Consider the following 12,167-nt stretch of genomic DNA (forward strand, 5'->3'; position numbering starts at 1 on the left):
GTAGACGGCTGGATGGCCTGTTGTTTCCTACTGCTGCTGTAGTTGTTGGCTCGAGGTGCGGTTTCTTCAGCTTGTAGAGTGGGGAACTTCTTTGCTTCCTTCATGTTGGCGTTGAACAAGACTTCTTCATGAAAAAGTTGTAGTGCAGAAACTTGCTTCCCATGAACTCGGGTAGAAGTCACAACTAGTACCATGCAAGGGGAGCGTTCGTCCAAGATGCACAGAGAGTTGATGTGAGGCAGGAGCGCGGCTTCTGCTTGTCTCATGAAGTCCATTCCCAAGACAACTCAGAAGTCATCCAGGGGTACAACTGAAAGATTAATCTTGTCTGTCCACGGCCCAACTTGGAGGTCCCGTGCCTTCAATCGCCTTTGCCCCGGAGTTCACGGCCTTGATCCACCCAGTCTCTTTCACGGTGTTCAGCTTGAGTCGCTTGGCCTCGGTAACTAAAATGAAGTTGTGGGAGGCCCCTGTATCAACAAGGGCTTGAGTCGGCTTCCCGCCGAGGAGGATGTCTACATACTTCAACCCCCTTTGGGCTCTCTTTGGCCTTCCATGATTGGCCTCTTTCTTCACCGTGGCATTGAAGAGTTGAAGGGCGTCCACTCTTGGCGCCTGCACAGAGTTTTCCTCATCACTTTGCTCATCATCACTGAGCTTGGCAACAAGGGCATTGATCTTCTTCTTGGTTGGGCAGTTGCGAACCAAGTGATTTCCCCCACAAAGGAAGCAAGAAATTGGGGACCCAGCGGTTCTGGGCTTGTAATGGTGCTGAGGGCCTTGCTCTCCTTGTGGCTTCTTCCCGTAGTCTTGTCTTGCTGGCTTGTTGAAGCTGGTGTTGTCGTACGGAGGGCGTGAGCGACTTGCTCCCCCATTCAAATTAAGGGAACGCGGGCTTTCTGGCTTAGGAGCTTCTTCATCTGACAAGCTGGTCTCATTGAGTTGCTCTGCCACTGCCATTGCTGTGGCGAGGTCCTGTACGTGGTGGCGTTGGAGTTCTAGCTCGGCCCATGGCTTTAGTCCATCCATGAAGCTGAACAGTAGATCATTGTCGGACATGTCCGTGATCTCCAAGGTAAGGGCTAAAAACTCTTTAACGTAATCGTGGAGTGAGTCCCCATGTTGGAGTGCTTTCAACTTCTTCCGCGCCAAGTACTCCACGTTCTCTGGGTAGAATTGCCGCTTTAGTTCTCGTTTGAAATCAGCCCATGTCTCAATGGTGCATGTACCCTGTTCAATGTCTTGGCATCGCCTGCGCCACCATAGCATAGCAATGTCAGTCAAATACATGATCACTGTACGAATTTGTGTTAGGTCATCCACAATGCCAGCGGCATGGAAATATTGTTCCATCTGCCACAAGAAGTTGTCAAGTTCCCTAGCATCTCGGGAGCCGGCATAAGGTGTGGGCTCCCGAATCTTCACACGAGCAAGGGCTAGCGTTGTGGAGGGGCTTGGAGTGCTGGCCACCAGTCTCTTGAGGAGCGACATGTCTCCTCTTAGTTCATCCACTTGAGTCTAGATGTCGGAAGGAGAGGCCATGGCTGCTTTCATGGCCATCCATTCAGCTTTCATCTCATCCACCTGGTCTTGGATGTCGGATCGAGATGAGCTCCCTTCTTGTCGGGAATTTTGTTCCAAGGACTTCCTTAAGGGTTCTATTCAGGACGTCTTGGACCTCATTCATAATGTCATTTAAACGGGCTTCTAACTCCACCATGGAGGTCTCAATTGTTTCCCCATTCAAGTGGATTTCTTCTACACGGCCACGCATCTCCCCAACAGTCACTTCACTACGAAGGATGCGTGTGTCGAAAGCAGCAAGCATATCAGCTGACTTGCCAGGCTTGCTTGTCTTGGATGTGCGACCCTTTGGGGCCTTCTCTACAGCGGCTTCATCGCCTAGAGACTCATCAGTCTCCCTTGCATGGGCAAGGCCATGCCTAATCTCGTCAGTGAGTTCCTTGTTGTGCTTCATTGCGCCACCACTAGTGTTGCTATGCAAGGGTCATGAGCGTTGAGGAGCAACCTGCTCTGATACCAACTGTCACGGGGATAATCAACGAGGCCTCATGCGGCGCTCGATGGGGTCGAGGAAGCCTACAAAAGCAAGCAACAACACACACCAGGCAACAAAAATGCACACAAATTAGACAAAAGGTAACTTGTATTGCATTAATCAATGATAAGCACAAGCACACAGTACAATATCGAGGGGAGCTCGTGCTTAACCTTTACACGTTCATGAACTCACTCGACTACCTACCTCCCCTCAAAGAGTACATTAAGATTTTGAGGGAGTGACAGTAAAAAACATCAAAAGAATGAAAATTCATACTATGTATTTATGATAACGCCATTGACGATCCTCCCTTACAAAATACATACGTAGCCCACCCACGACACATATGCTGACACCTTGAAGGCACGCGATTGACACTGTGATGGTTCATGATAGGTGTGATGGCGCGGTAAAGGAGTCACTCGTGACAATCAGTCATCACACCTTACGACTATTAATACGAGACGACACTGGACCAACTTTGTTCCTGCTTTTCTCCCTTTCTCGTAAGTCGTAAGTCGTAAACCGCCATCTCCTTCGCGGGTTGTCGAGTCGGGTCAAGAAGTGGCTACCCATGTATGAGGTTTGACGGTGCGAAACCATGGGTTAGGCCTTGGGCCCTTCTAGATGTAAGCAACTAACTCATGGCTTTATTAGAGCGTCATCGTCTGATTAAGTCAAAATTCATGCCAAACAGATTTATTAACAATGTCAAAGGACCCTGACTCATAACGCCAGTCGGTGTAATTAATTAATCGTCTGACGTCAAAGGATTCGATGACAAACCATGAACTAACTACCCGGATGGACGACCATAAAGCGGATAAGAAGAGATTGATCCGCCCCCGTAGTCTGATGGAAAAGGAAAAGCTGTTGGTTGCTTGTGCAAGTTAAACACTGATGCTGTGCTTATGCTGTCATATCGTCACCCATTTGCGATTACGGGTCTGTTTGCTACTGACAGAAAATTTTTGGGATAAGTGGACTACAATCCACCTCAGAAAAAACCCCAAAATTTTTGTTGTCCCGTTCGATACTATTCGAACACGTCACATTCTCTCACTCATTTTGAAACTAACGGAATTAGGATTCTAATCGCAGTGTGAACGTCAGTTTTTATCAAATTTGTTTAATACCTTTTTAATTCCACCGTTTTCGTCCAGAGATCAGAGACGAAGCTGCATCTGAGCCCCGCTGCAATTCTCTCTCTTTTCTCCTCCCTCCCCACTGACACGTTGCATCGCGATGTAAATCGCAACTCAACCCTTCCGCTGCAACTTTCTCCGGTGCTGTATTCTGGCCTTTTCAGGAACCCTCCTCGCCGATGCTGAATTCCGGCCAGCTCCATAACCCTCGCTGGTGCTGATTACAATATATGCTTTGATTTGCTTTGTTTATGTTTCAGTCTTTCTGTTTTGAAGAATTTTAAATCTAACATGGATTGAAGATTGGATCTTCTTTTCAAGTTTGGGAAATATCATATCGACATGGTCTCTGTATTGCAGACGGGATGAAAATCTCACAATTGATAATTGAAACCTTACAGAGTTACAGGCCATAAATTCTATGTACACTGTATAGAACTGGATTGAAGAGAAACAAACGTGAACGGCTCTCTTCCCAATTTCTACGATGTTGACAGATAACTGTGTCACCATGTTGTTTAGAAAATAGACCCCTGAAATGGCCGAAATAAATAAAAAATAAAAAATCTGGCCGGAATACAACACATTAAACCTAAAGTGGCCGAAATAAGAACTATGAGAGTTGAAGGGGCGAGGCAGGGTTGCGGCGGTGGGGTTGGGTTGCGATTCGCGTCGCAATGCAGTGTGTTTGGTGGAGAGGGAAGAGAAGAGAAGAGAAGAGAGAGGGACTTGCAGTGGGGCTCAGATGCAGCTTCGTTTCCAATGACAGTGAGATATTCGCTTTTAGACATATGTGAAGATGAAAGGACGGTGGATGGAGAGGGAAAGAAGAGGAAGAGATCTCTCGACAGGAACGGTGGAATGAAAAGGAGGAATTAAACAAATTTAATAAAAAATGACGTCTACATATGCCGTTAGCATTCTAATTCCGTTAGTTTCGAAATGAGTGAGAGAATGTGACATGTTCAATAGTATTGGACGGGACAGACGATCCGAACTCTGGATTTAAGGCCCTAATCAGAGGCGTAGTAGATAAGGGTGAGAGTAGTACTGTAGCTAGTATAGTTGGGACTACTTGGGAGTTTGGGACTTGGGAAGAAAAGGCTTTTTGCCGAGTGCCTCACCCTCAGTGTACGAGATGATCCGATAGTTCTCAGCTCATACCCTGCCTCATAGGTCTTTCGTTAATTGTAATGGTTCATCAGATCATGTTTTAATTAATTATGGTTTGTGGTGACGATTGTCGATCTTGATGTGGCTATTATATCAACCCCGTTTTGTTTGATCGGACGTATGAGGATGATCCATTCATTCAAGTGTAGTGGGATGAATCATACTGCGACGAAACAACACACGCATGGAAATTGCCAGATGGCACCGCAAGGAAGTCATCCACGCGTCTCAACTATTCAACGAAGATGTTTGTACCAATTGGGGGTGGTTTGCGTACGAGCAGCTGCAGAGATAATCAAACAAGTTCGAAACTCCTTTCCTTTCCCTAGGCATAGTAGAGGGACTCGTGAAACATGTGAAACCAAACAGTAGAAAGTCGACTTTCTGGCTCATCCTCTTCCTTTGTTTACTATTTTTTGCTTTTGCGTGGGGTGTCGGGGACCGGTGCAGAGACTGAGAGCGCGTGGTGGGGGAGTCTTGGGCTTTGCCGTTGGCGTGGCCCAAGCCCAGCCATCCTCTTCTTACTTCTCTATTCTCCAACCACTACTTGGTCCATCCTTGCTGAAAAGTGAAGAATAACGTTGATAAGTGGTCCAAAAGCGCGGGCCTATTTAAGTGTGACTTGAATTCATGAGTTGGGCCCCCCAGAAGTACGTAGTGATCGGTTTTGGTCCAAGGCATTGGTGGGTTGGGTTGGGTTGGGATGTGTCACATGCGGCTTTTCAAGCTTCTTCTTGGTGGTCGTCGTCCACAATGAATGACTTTTGATTTGGCTTCACATAATGAGTGTACATCCATCTAGAGAACTCAGTACCCAATCGCTAACAAATGCCTACGAAAAGTAGAAAAGGAGGACCTCCCGGCCTTGGTTTTCAACCAGCAGAGACAGAATTGGAAGTTTTTGATAATTTTAATTCTTGTCCTTTTGGAGACAATCACATACACAGCTTCACACTTTCACAGTGAAGTGCAACAGCTACACATGCATTGTGAATAGGTTCCAGTTCAATGAGGGAGCGGTACCCTCACGCCCTCACCTCACCTGTCACACGCTGGTCCCTGCCTGGCTACGAAGATGACTTACATTCAGTGCATTTGGTTGGAACTTAGAAGGCGATAAGGAAATGAAAATGCAACTCATCTCAAAGTTTCAACAATTCAACATGGTTTGTTGTCATCCTATTACTTAATATATAGCTGCATAGATCATCACTTTTTTTTTTCATGAAAGCGGGATCTTGGGTTTGGGGCAAGAACCATGATCCACCACCACAAAAAGGGTTGGGTTCCATGGAAGAGATTGCATGCATTAATTAACATTTAACAGTGAATTATACTATCATCCATGTGAATATCATCATCATCATTTATCATACAAACTATTATGGGTCAGCTACATTGAATCCTGTTTCTCCATTTCATTCTATTAAATGCTATCTCCATCATTAAATTATGATCCCTTAAATCATTTAATGTCATCTCAATCAATGACCCCTATCTCAACCCATTTCATTTTTTAGCCTGCCCCTACCCCAGGCTTTTTTAGATTCTTCAAATTGTGATACATCATTTCTTCTTATAAGTGTCATATATGATATCTATATGAACATAGAATGTTTAGGTTGTCTTTGGTACCATTATAATTTTTACTTATAACGTTTTTAGATTGGTTAATATAAATTCTTGAGAAATTGTCTTGTTACATCACATTACATAATTGTCTTCATTAGAAAAATATAAACATTAATTAAATTGGGTGTTAACATTTATAATAGAAACATCAAACTTAACCTTTCCTGAAGAAACAGCAATGATACCAACTGTTGTATTAATAATTTAATAAGCATTTGTGGTAGAAAATTATTTACTTCAATTTCTATCTTATTAACTATAACTATTAACCTCTTAGATTAGAGGTGCAACTTGGGCAAACTTGGCCCGCTTGGGCCCAGATTTTGTCAAACATTGAATGGACTAGCCTGGAAACCCGGGCCAGATGTGGTGTGAAATGCTAAAATCGGGCACCTAACTTGCACCCGAATCTTATGATAGCAGTACCGATTAATAGTGTGACTCAATAATCTGTTAAGTTAAGCAGCTGAGGCACATGTGAGGGAGGCGCTTATTTACTTGACCCCATATATGCCCATCAGAAAAGCCTGCAATGGTGCTGTAACCTTGACCCCATATATGCCCATCAGAAAAGCCCTTGACCCCATGTAGGGTTTAGGTTGCACTTATTTACTTGAATTGTCCTTGTAAGGTTAGTTAACGACCTAATCTTTGCCATTTCATTTTAAATCCTGCTACCGTGTAAAAAAATTGGAAGTAGGAATCGGTTTGGGCCGGGTTGGCATGATACAACTTTGCGGGCCACCCATGCTTTGGCCAGCCGTGTTGGGCCATTCTTGTTTCTTTTGGGATACTTTAGAGGTCAGGCCCAGTTTGGCCCATGGCACGAGCCCAGGAGGGTCGTGCCCGGCCATGCTTGTCTCCTCAGAAATATTTCAGAGGTTAGGCACAGCCGAGCCTTGGGCCAGGCCAAACCATGAGAGCATATTTAAAAAATTGAGAAATCACAAAATTTTATTTTATATAAATTTTGATGTATACAATTATTTATATATGAAATAATAAAATGAAGTTGAAATAAAATAATTATAATATAATAAACGATATCAAACGCATAAAAAACATCATATAATTTACCTAAAAAACTTCAAATCACTTTATCATTGGTTCACAGAGCATCGTAGATTTTGCCTTTTTATTTTTGTGTTTTTTTACAAAGTAGCCACTTTAAAACTCGAAGCCAAATTCTTATGCTTGTCGGCAAGTAGTAACGCCTTTGTGATGAAAATAAAATTATAAAAAAAAAACTTAAAAATATGTATAGATTTTCAAATTGAATGTTCTGGAGGTTAGTAAAAATGCTGATAAGCTTATTTAGAAAAATTGGTGACTTTAGGCATTCGTACAAGTATATAGCATGTCAGAGAAGTCATGTTGATCGTGTCATTGCCAGTTCATACACCTCTTTTAAAGTTTACCAAATGCTACCGTCTAGAAATAGGAAAAAGCAATCCAGATAAACTTTATTTTATTGAAAGAAGGAACCTCATATGATAGGATTGACTGAATTAATTAGCTGGCCAACAATATTGCTTGAATTTTAATTTGCCTAAAGGTTAGGTCTGCAACCCCCTGGAGCTATGATGAGTTGGATCACTTGCGAGATTAACTAACCAGTTGATTCTTTGGCAAACATAACCCCTAATACCTCTAACTCCCTAGTGAATAGAGTATCTCCATCTTCTTTAATAATATTCACCTCCACAGCATTAGAAGGTAGTTTTTGGGCTAATTGGTGAAGATAAACCCTCTATTGCTTTGTAGTGTACCAAAAGGCAAGGGAGTTCCCCACTTCTGTTTAGGTCCTTTCAACGGCAAGGCTTCCAGGTGGATAAGCAGTGTCAGTTCGTTGCCATATAGGCGTTTGTACTAAAATGCTATTTAGTAATCATTTTTATCTAATAAACATTTATCTCATTTTATGTGTAAGTTTATCATTGGGGGAAGTTTCATTTTAACGTTTCCTCCGGCATCAAGATATTTATTTACTGTTCCACTTATGTGATGCTGAATGATGCCTAACTATCAATAAACAGTAGAAAAACGCTTACCAACCACTTTTTCTCATTTTGAAGATAAATCAAATACAAACGTTTTTTAAAAAAATGAAAACCATTCCAAACATCCCTAAAATTAAGGTAGATCCTTTTCTCTAGAGTAAATTTAAGACTTATATTATAACAGCTGTTTGTACATTTATCTACATACATGCTTCATCCTACATCAGATTTAGGGGGAAATTGGGAATTAGTCTATGGAACTTTGAGGCATATGGGGACCAAGCTAAGGCACTCCTTCAGTCCCCGCTGGCTTTGTCCCCAACAACATATGGATGAGAAGGATTTTTTCAAAACATCATGCATGAAAAGAAGGAGAAAAAAATAAATAAATCTTACATGTTGGCTGGTTTAATACATGGCATATTAACTATCGCAATTGACACTTTTATCCTTTTGCATATATATATATATATATATATATATATATATATATATATATATATGAACAGAAGAGCTGAAGTCTCAATGCCCACTTAAACATTGTTGGTTCTGTTACCCACTACTCTTTTTGAGTTAGCAGATTCAGGTGTTATAAACAAATTTCGAATTTTTGCATAAACAACTAAAGTTTGGCAAATTTATATGATATATTTTAATATAAATCTTTAGATCATGAAAAGGGATAATATATGAAATATTTAGATGCAAATAATTCATAATTATAATAACATAATTTACATGTAAAATATGCGATTTTATTATCCTGAACTTTATATATTATGAAAACATGTTACAAAGCCATTTATCTTAAGCTTATGCTTGACCAAATCTTGATTATTTATTTTTATTTTCCGTGACATATATGCCAAATTCCTAATTGCATATTTTTATTTTCCCTCTAGTTCCTTATAGGAAATAGTTTGCATGGAAGCCTAGAATTCATTTTATGGCTTCATACAGGCAATAATTATTTGAAAGAAATGTTTATTTTTTATTATGCTCTAAATAATGACACACATTCAAATAAAAATGAAAAGTTGTAGAAAACTATTGCCCTAATGAACAGATATTTCTTATTAATTAGCAAGAGGGGACCTGGGGAACTATAGACAAATAAATTATAGAGAAATTAAGAAGATAGAAGGAATAGGCTTTATACATGCCCAACTGATATTCCTTCATATTAGAGCTGAAAAAATCAAGCTATACTAAAACTCACTTTTTTTGTTTTATTGGTGGACAATTTGGACAAAGTGTTGGCATATATTATACATATATTCATGACCTTAGATGGCATTGAAAGGGATACATTTGGTCTTATTTGTCATCTCCATGCTACACCCACTTATGCAAAGCTACACCATATCAGACAATGACTGATAACTAAACGACACATACTGATGTGAGAGAGTTTTAAAGCAGCTGGAGGGGTGTTTTGGTAACTTAATTTGCACCCTAACGAATGCACCAAAATTGCACTAGTACAAACTTAAGCATTAGAGTCATGGTGGTCTTTTTCTCCTACTCAAAGAAAACATCTTTGGATCTTCACGATTTCCTTTCACGATCGATGTAGATGGATAGTCATTGACCGGAGACCCTCTTATGACCTAACTCGTTAGAAATCACAAAACCCATATCTGTTTTCCTTCTCTATAATTCTTAGAACTTGACTTAGGTCTGGAAATGGACAGCCACAAGATTTTTCACAAATGGCTCTGTCCAATTAGGAGGATTATTGTTTTTCTTTTAGACAACTTTTTCTCTGAGTTTCACTAAACTCAATATGTAGAATTCAACAAAGAAAAGAGACTTGTATAAAGAGAGAGACATTGGACGCTGATGGGTCATCCCAACCATCGAGTTACTTGGTGTGATGGAGATATGGATTCATAAAGCGATTTTTTTTGCCCTACCCCCCATTTGCATCTTTCAATTTCAACTTCAAGACAGTGGGTGTATAATATGACCTATTCTTCAAAAATCCTGATAATTCAATCAATCTCTATGATCATATATAGTTGTGAAGGTGATAAATAGGGATAACAATGCTCCTATGATCACTGACCAGACCAACAACCAACCACTGGTATAAATATATCAACTATAAAGCATGTTCAATTGTTCTCTCTGTGTATATATATATTCAACCAAGTTAGCAAGTATATCTGATCATTATATGGAGCAAAATAATTCAGTATGAGGATTTTCAAAAGTGCTAATCTAATACCTGCCATTAATCATCCATTAAGTGATATTTGAAAAGATACAAATGTCCTTCGAGTGTCATATAATTTTCTTTATCAACCATCCAAATGTTGGCAAAAAATTAACAATCCAAAATTCTTGTCTCCTCTAGTCAACAAAGTTGGGGTAATCAGAATGTCCACTGTGATGTGACCCTAACTTTATTGAATAGAAGAGCCAAGGATTTGGGACTGTTCATTTTATTTTTCAATGTTAGAATAGTTAATAAAGAAAATTAGATGATACTCAAAGGACATTTGTATCTTTTCAAATGTCACTAAAGTAACACTAGGCATAAAATACAGGTACTAATAGAGAATTTATTATTATAAACTTTATCTTTATAAATTTAACCAAACTCAAATCTTAATTGGATTGGATGAGTTAAGTCCATATATGACGTGATCTATCAATTGGATGCATCTTACGAAAATCCGAAGTGTTGAATTGGGTTATGAACTTTGAAAATCCATTGACAGCCCTACTCACATAAACTCTGGGAGAGTGATCTGGGCACATTCCATTTTTGGTAGATGTGCTACCTCTGATCATGTACCTGTTTTATAAGGCTAAATACGCTAACATGTCTTGACCTTTATCATAACAAATAAAGCTTTCATTTTCATTTCATTGCCGCCTGGGGATGTGATCTGTTTATCAAAATTATAATTTTAGGTCCGGTCCGGGGACCTTTCTTTGGTGGGTTGGGAGGGTTTCCCGCCCCGGAATACCCATGCCCAGACGACCCGGACTGGCCTCGGTAAGGTTGTCAACCAAAGCCCACGGACTTGCCGGGTCGCTTGTACTCAATTATAATTTATAATTACTTTGTGTATGAAAATACTTTGAGAAAGCAAAGAAAATTTAGGTTGCATTTGGATAAACATCTGGATTTATATTTTTAAAACCCTCAAAAAATAGACAATACCGCAATTTAAGTGCCCTTTTGGTGGTCTGAGTGGTGACTTAAGTTGTCTTAAAAAAATAAATAAATAAACTAGTTCAGCAGCTCCCATTAAATTATCCAAACAGGCTGAAGCAGACAGTTCAAAACCTTATTATTACATTTGGGCCCTCCGGATTTTTCACCGATCATAGCTTAAAGACTATCGATGTAGGACCTATCTCGGAAAGGTCAAAATTATTGCAATTCAGTGCTAGCTCCCAAACTAACACTTAGGCTTTGTTCCTTAGACTGTATTTGGAATCAGTGTAAAACGTCATTGATGATATTTTATGTTTAAGTATCATTAAGTGTGATCGTTGTATTTTTGAAAAACGTGATATAATTGGTGTAAAATTTTTATTACGTACTAATTCATGACATAAAACATGTACAAAACTGAACCGGAGTAGAATTTTATGTCAATTTTTATTATTACGTACTCTTTCCAAATGCAGCATTAAGGCTTAAAAGTTGAAAGTGTTTTGGTTCCAATTTTCAAACCAGTGATCGATATTTTCAAAAGCAACCTTTACCAATTGTTGAAAACACTTAATTGCCCAACCTCTCTTTATAGTTTTGTCAATGTATCCGCAATAACGACAATATTGATGCACCAGCAGAGACATTTTGTTCAATGAATTTGACTATGATAGTAGCTAATCAGATCAAAATCCAGAGATGATTTTGACTGGCCAAAGCCCTTCTTTTGATATCATACCTTTTCTGGCATCTGCTTGATCTCCTATAGGCTAGAAGTGTAGAACAATATTGGGACAGTTTGAACCCTAAGTGGCCTACCAATCAATAATGTATTGATATTGAATTCAAGTCTCATAACATTGACCCAAACCCTCTACGTCCGATAAAGGTAATTTGGAAAATAGGTGCATGGAAATCTTCACACAGCCCTTTTGCCTAGACGACTTAGAAGTTATATCAATCATTCAGAATATTGGTGCAAA

This window comes from Nelumbo lutea, chromosome 1, assembly GCF_056320005.1.
Source record: "Nelumbo lutea isolate HS-2025 chromosome 1, American lotus-T2T, whole genome shotgun sequence".
In the NCBI taxonomy this organism is placed as follows: domain Eukaryota; kingdom Viridiplantae; phylum Streptophyta; class Magnoliopsida; order Proteales; family Nelumbonaceae; genus Nelumbo; species Nelumbo lutea.